The sequence below is a fragment of the Armigeres subalbatus genome, chromosome 2, assembly GCF_024139115.2.
Source record: "Armigeres subalbatus isolate Guangzhou_Male chromosome 2, GZ_Asu_2, whole genome shotgun sequence".
NCBI classification, from domain to species: domain Eukaryota; kingdom Metazoa; phylum Arthropoda; class Insecta; order Diptera; family Culicidae; genus Armigeres; species Armigeres subalbatus.
In genome coordinates, this window is record NC_085140.1 from 59,840,192 (window position 1) to 59,847,597 (window position 7,406).

General features: G+C 40.4%; 1 pseudogene; it reads right to left on the bottom strand.

The window, feature by feature from the left end:
- Positions 1 to 6,390: 6,390 nt before the first annotated feature.
- Positions 6,391 to 7,406, bottom strand: LOC134214444 (nuclear envelope phosphatase-regulatory subunit 1 homolog; annotated as a pseudogene).

Genomic DNA, 7,406 nt, shown 5'->3' on the forward strand with positions numbered 1-7,406 from the left:
CTAGTTACGTATTGTTATTTCAAAGCCGCATATGATACAATCGATCGGGACCAGCTATGGCAGATTTCTAGAATTTCTGGATAAGCTGATAGGTTGGTCAAAGCGACGATGGATCGGATGATATGCGTAGTTCATCAGGGAATTTTCGAGTCCTTCGAAACGTCACAGGGTTACGACAAGGTGAGGTCGTACAATCACTCGATTGAGTTCAATTCCAAGTGAATGCCAACATTTTTCAATGCGTAACGAAGTGCAAAGAAGATTTAACTATTTTGGTCGATAAACAGTGATGGCTGATAACTAAATAATAACTAAATCCGTTATTTGAGTAAATAACATATAACAAAATGTGTTATCAGTTTGGTATCAGTGATTACTAATTTGTTTTCATGTAGTTATTTTAGGAACAAAATTCTGGTATCATTTTTGTCATGTTGGCTCTTAATTCAGCCAAATGATAAAAGTTCAGTTATCAATATGTTCGATAACCGGATAATAGAATTTGTATCAATTAGTTATTCATTTTTCGGGTTTTCGTGTCTGTATTCAACATCGCTTTGGGGAGTAATACGAATGGCAGGGATTAGATCTGGTTTCGCGTTGACATTGATAGATAGATAGATTCACATCAGCGTGTCAATCGGCGAGCAGCAAGCCAGACTTGGCCTCTTCTAGTCAGACGGTTAGACCTCCGCGGAGTGCGCACACGCATCCACGGAGAGTCGCTGTCATAACTTCGTTCCGGCCATTTAGGGCCACACATATTGGCGATCCTGCCAGTTAATTTTTGGATCCTGTCGCTGATTTCATGAGGTGAGTTGAATTCAAATGGTTAAACTGTGGGAGTTTGTTTGTTCAAAATCACAATGCGCTTCTCGAAGACCGTTGGAAAATGGTTTGTGGTTGGTTAAATCACAAAACGCGCTCAAAGACCGTTGGAAAATGGTTTGTGGTCTTAAATCACAAAACGCGTCTCGAAGAGAGAAAAGTTTTGTGGTTTGCTAAATCACAAACGCGTCTCGAAGACGGACGGAAATAATGGTTTGCTAAATCACAAGACGCGTCTCGAAGACCGTCGGAAAATGGTTTGTGGTTGTGGCACAAGACGCGTCTCAAAGACCGTCGGAAAATGTTGGTTTGCTGAAGCACAAGACACGTCTCAAAGACCGTCGGAAAATGGTTTGTGGTTAGCTAAATCACAAGACGCGTCTCGAAGACCGTCGGAAAATGGTTGTGGTTTGTAAATCACAAGACGCGTCTCGAAATCCGACGGAAAATGGTTTGTGGTTAGCTAAATCACAAGACGCGTCTCGAGACCGTCGGAAAATGGTTGTGGTTGAAAATCACAAGACGCGTTTCGAAGACCGTCGAAAATGCTTTGTGGTTTAACCCAGACGCGTCTCGAAACCGTCGGAAAATGGTTTGTGGTTTAAATCACAAGACGCGTCTGCATCACGGAAAATGGTGGTTCGAAAATCCGAGCTCGAAGTCGAAAATGGTTGTGGTTTGTAAATCACCAGACGCGTCTCGAAGACCGTCGGAAAATGGTTTGTGGTTTGCAAAATCACAAGACGTCTCGAAGACCGTCGGAAAATGGTTTGTGGTTTGCAAAATCACAAGACGCGTCTGAACTGACGGAAAATGGTTTGTGGTTTGCTAAATCACAAGACGTTCTCGAAGACCGTCGGAAAATGGTTTTGTGTTAAATCACAAGACGCCCGAAACGTCGAAAATGGTGGTTTAAAATTACAAGACGCGTCTCAGACCGTCGGAAAATGGTTTGTGGTTCTAAATCACAAGACGCGTCTCAAGACCGTCGGAAAACGGTTTGGGTTTGCTAAATCATACAGCGCGTCTCGAAGACCGTCAGAAAATGGTGGTTTGCAAATTACAAACGCGTCTCGAAGACGGACGGAAAAGTGTGGTTTGGTTAAATCACAAGACGCGTCTCGAAGACCGTCAGAAATGGTTTGTGGTTAGCTAAATCACAAGACGTGTCTCGAAGACCGTCGGAAAATGGTTTGTGGTTTGCTAAATCACAAGACGCGTCTCGAAGACCGTGAAAATGGTTTGTGGTTCGAAAATCACAAGACGCGTTTCGAAGACCGTCGAAAATGCTTTGTGGTTTGCTAAACACAAGACGCGTCTGAAACGTCGGAAAATGGTTTGTGGTTTGTAAATCACAAGACGCGTCTCGAAGACCGTCGGAAAATGGTTTGTGGTTCGAAAATCACAAGACGCGTCTCGAAGACCGTCGAAAATGGTTTGTGGTTTGCTAAATCACAAGACGCGTCTCGAAGACCGTCGGAAAATGGTTTTGTCGGAAAATCACAAGACGCGTCTCGAAGACCGTCGGAAAATGGTTGGTTTGCTAAATCCAAGACGCGTCTCGAAACGTCGAAAATGGTTTGTGGTTGGTAAATTACAAAACGCGTCTCGAAGACGGAAAATGGTGATTTGTAAATACAAGACGCGTCTCGAAGACGTCAGAAAATGGTTGTGGTTAGCAAATCACAAGACGCGTCTCAAGCACGTCGGAAAATTGTGTGGTTTGCTAAATCACAAGACGCGTCTCGAAGACCGTCGGAAAATGGTTTGTGGTTCGGAAATCACAAGACGCGTTTCGAAGACCGTCGAAAATGCTTTGTGGTCGTAAATCAGACGCGTCTCGAAAACCCGGAAAATGGTTTGTGGTTTGCTAAATCACAAGACGCGTCTCGAAGACCGTTGGAAAATGGTTTGTGGTAGAAAATCACAAGACGCGTCTCGAAGACCGTCGAAAAAAGGTTTGTGGTTTGCTAAATCACAAGACGCGTCTCGAAGACCGTCGGAAAATGGTTTGTGGTTTGCAAAATCACAAGACGCGTCTCGAAGACGTCGGAAAATGGTTTGTGGTTTGCAAAATCACAAGACGCGTCTCGAAACTGACGAAAATGGTTTGTGGTTTGCTAAATCACAAGACGTTTCTCAAGACCGTCGAAAATGGTTTGTGGTTTGCTAAATCACAAGAGCGTCTCGAAACCGTCGAAAATGGTTTGTGGTTTGCAAATCAAGACGCGCGAAGACCGTCGGAAAATGGTTTGTGGTTTAAATCACAAGACGCGTCTCGAAGACCGTCGGAAAATGGTTTGTGGTTCGAAAATCACAAGACGCGTCTCGAAGACCGTCAAAAATGGTTTGAGGTGGCGCGTCTTAAAGACCGCATGAAAAATGAGTTGTGGTTTGAAGAACATCGCCTCGCCTGGAAGACATAAGAAATTGGTTTGTGGTTTGCAAAATTACAATGCGCGTCTGGATGATCGGTGGAAATGGTTTGAGGTTTAGAAAACTATAAGGCGTATCTGAAAGGTGAAAAATGTGTAGGAAACTAAGATGCGTATGGAAACCAACGGAAAATGGTTTACGATCTAGAGAATTTCAAAGCCCTGCGACCATTGATTTTGATTAAAACAAATTTAGATTTCATGAAGCCACTTGACGTACATTAGCTATGATATAACGAAATCTGAGAGAAATGGAGAAATATTCAATGCTGTACTGTTCGAAAGCCAAATATTATCTGGAAATTTATCTTGGAATGTACTGACTAGTATCCATAGCGGATTACCTGTAGGAGCAGATACCTTGGAATTTGAAAATTAATAAGGTTGTCGTATTTTTTGTCGGATTTTACAAAGCTATTCAGAAGCTCGAATTTATTATGATTTGGATTAGATTGGATGTAGATTGGATTTGAATTACATTTGGATTGAATTTGATTTGGATTAGCATGGATTTCCTTATCTTTATTAGGTTGTTCTTAAATCTTATTAGTAATGAAATTCAACACCGCTTAGTTTTGGATTGCATTTGAGTAAGATTTGAAATGTTTTCAGAAGAAATTGTTATTGTATTTGACAAACAAAAGAAGGGCATTGGCTTCAAATTTGTTGTTCTCTAAATATCCAACGAAAGTACAACAAAGTACAAGATGAATCACGTTTATCTTTTCGACCCACAGTTTGGGAACCCACACTCTGAATCATTGTTCAGGTATTAGAACCATGATGTTGAAGACATGTTTAGATGTTGAAGACAAGCACACGCATCCACGGAGAGTCGCTGTCATAATCTCTCCCGGCCATTTAGGGCCACACAGTAACTTTGATAAGAAGCCTAGCGGTAAGATTGCGGCTATAAAGCAAAACCATGAATGAACACTAAGAGCGAGGCGGCAATGATCCAGTGGACGATGTAATGCCAAGAAGAAGAAGAAGAAGAGTGAGAAGAAAATAAGAATAAGAAGAATAAGATGAAGAGCTTTGAGAAGATGGAGGAAGCCTACATCAAACTGAAGGAAGCTAAACGTATTGGACTAGTTATCAACACATCAACACTAGTTATCAAGTACATGATAGAAAATGTCTAAAGAGGAAATTACACCACCACGAGTTTGCATCGGTAGGACGAAATCGAGGTGGTTGAAGAATCGTGTACTTGGGCTCACTGAGGACCTCCGATAATGATACTAAGGACTGTATCGAAAATAAGTTATCCACATCATTTTATTCGAAAAATCGGATGCATTTAAAATTTATTAAAATTGTCTACCAATATATGTTAATTCTGTTTGTTAAGTTTTATGAAAAAATAACTGAATAAATATTGCACTATTCCAACGTTTATGCGAGCATTTCTCTTCCTGGTCACAAATCGGCATAAATTGCCTAGTTTATAACATGATTACTTTGTGGTCCAAATTCGGTCCCTTGACTTTGATTTTATTCCTTTTCGACAGGTTAGGAACGTGGTATTCCGCTTGTTGACCATGAATTTTTAACTTTAGGGTGGATAGCGAAACGCTTGATCAAAATATCCATCTCGATGCCCTTCTTACGAGCCATGTGTCCAAAACTCGAATTTCAATATCACTTAATTTGCGATACATCGAAGCACAAATTTTAACAAACAAACAAATTCTGATTTGAATCTTAACATATGAATACATCGATTGCAGGGTAAAATAAACCAATATCTTCTGAGCTTCAGTAGTAAAACTTTAAAGGGAAACTTATTTTCGATACACTCCTTAGCAGAGAAATTCGAGACGCATCACAGCAGGAAATCGTATATACTTTGGATTCCGCAAACGCTCCGATCGAATAGAGTTCGCGCCGTATCAAACTGACTATTCGCAAAACGATCATTATACTGGTAGGAACACGAGACCTGGTAGATGACGGACGGTACATGGAGGAGGCGAATGAACAACGAGTTGCAGTTAGACATCGTTACAACGCGGAAATCGGAAAATTGCGGTGGGCCGGGCAGGTAGCCATAATGTCGGACAATAATCCGGTGAGAATGGTTCTCAACAACGCTGACGGGCACAAAAAGCGAGGTGCGCAGCAAGGTGAATCTATCAGGTAGAAGACAATTTGCGGACCCTGGAGACGTGCAGACGAGTTGAATGGAGAAGATATTTATTTGCTCCGGCCTTAGTTTGAGAAAATAAATAAACGAAATAGTTTAAGTATTAATATGAGCTTAAAACATCATCTGGTAATCTTTCATCAATTACAAACATGTTAACAAATTGTCATCTATAATTTTATTATATGAAGAACTTAGAAGGAATAAATGTGTGTTTGAAGAAACACCGCCAGTCTGCCATGTGTTGGGGCGTTTTGTCCATCGCTATGAGCTAATTATATAACTATTAAAATAACTATAAAGTCACCATTCAATGTTTGGCAAACATTTTCAAGTTAAATTGTTTAGAATGTTTAAAACAGCATTCGGAAGATCTACGAAAAGTGCATCGGAGGCAACAACAGCGCTTGATCTTCGACCCCAATGTTACAAAAGTAGTTAACTTATTACGATACTAGACCAACATTTGAAAGGTGTAACAGCCAAAATAAATTCCTTCTGATTCTTCGTTCGCGTATATAGCTATATATGTGGAAGAAGAATCAATTTCTTGCTACGCTTTTTTCAAATGTTGGTCTAGAAATATTCAAACCGAAAATCAAACCACTTATTTATTTCTTATATTTATGCTTATTTTTTCCTCCCGTTATGTTTTCCTAAAATGAAATGCGTAGCATTTTCAAACATCCAAATAAGTTTAACTTTTTCAACAAAAGTCTTTATTTTCCACAATCCTCCAAAACCAACTACATTTTATAAAACACGAAAATCAAAATTCAATTGTTAATATTAAAGTTTATCTCAACCCGCAAAACGATGAGCAATACAAGTAAAACTATTTCCGATGAATCATTTACAATAGGGATCCCTTACTGACAGGAGAATAAAAAGAGCATCGTTTGTGCATTTGGCGTTGATCAACCCTGCTTCCTCCGCGTCTATAGTCACACATGCCTTGACAGGACTTCAACCCACGCGCTATCGCTTTGTCTTCTTCACATGGGCGGAGCCACCGCTACCGTTGGTATATCACGAAAGTGCACATGTGCCAAAGAGAAAGGGGAACATAACCTAAAAGGTAGGGTGAGGATTTGCTTTTGAAATATTTGCAGGACCGTGGAAGCGAGGAAGGAAGATTCAGTTCAGGGTGAATGCAAGTAAGGTAAAAACAAACTTTCAACTTAATTTAAAAGCTATGAGAGAAGAGGAGCTCGGTCTTTGACTTTTCTTTAGCTCATATCATATACCGCGAATTGTTCGTTGGTCGAGGGCGCAGGATTAGTTTGCCGGTTTCGTCGCAGGACATGTTAAACTCGCCAAAACGCTTCGAGTTCGTGATGTGATGATTTGCGAGCCATCACTAGCTTGGATGCCAAACAAAAGAGGACTGAAAAGAGAATAAGATTTGGTTCTGGTATTTAAATGAAAGCAGGCCTAACTCACGAAGGATTGCTAGAGAATGTGAACACGGGATGATTCCAAAGCGAGTCCATCAACGGAACAATCGAGGTACGAGGATCAGTCAACCAGTAGAACGCGCCACGAACGTAATCAGCGACATGGTGCATAGTAGAACTGCAAGAGAAATAGCATCCAGGTTAGGGAACGTTGCAGCAATCAAGTGATGTACGAGCTTTATACTTCTCCATCGCAATGTAGAGGGCTGTAATGCTGCTATAACTTCCGTGAGGCGTCTTTCAAAGGCCTTCAAGTCAGAAGGATCAAATTGTTAGTTTTCTGAGAACAAACAGAACGCGAACGCTTACCTTCACGGAGGGTTCTAGAGACATATTACCAAAATAAATTTCACTTATTAAATTAAACTACAGCTTGAAATTTCAATTTATTGTGTTTTGAGTCGATTTATAATTTACACAACAGATAAACTCATCTTGAGTCCGAAAATTTCAAAATTTTGGAAGAATTTTATGCAAACTCTCCTGCAAAGTTGACACAACACTCACATCATCACATCAAGCAAATGTCATTTCAAA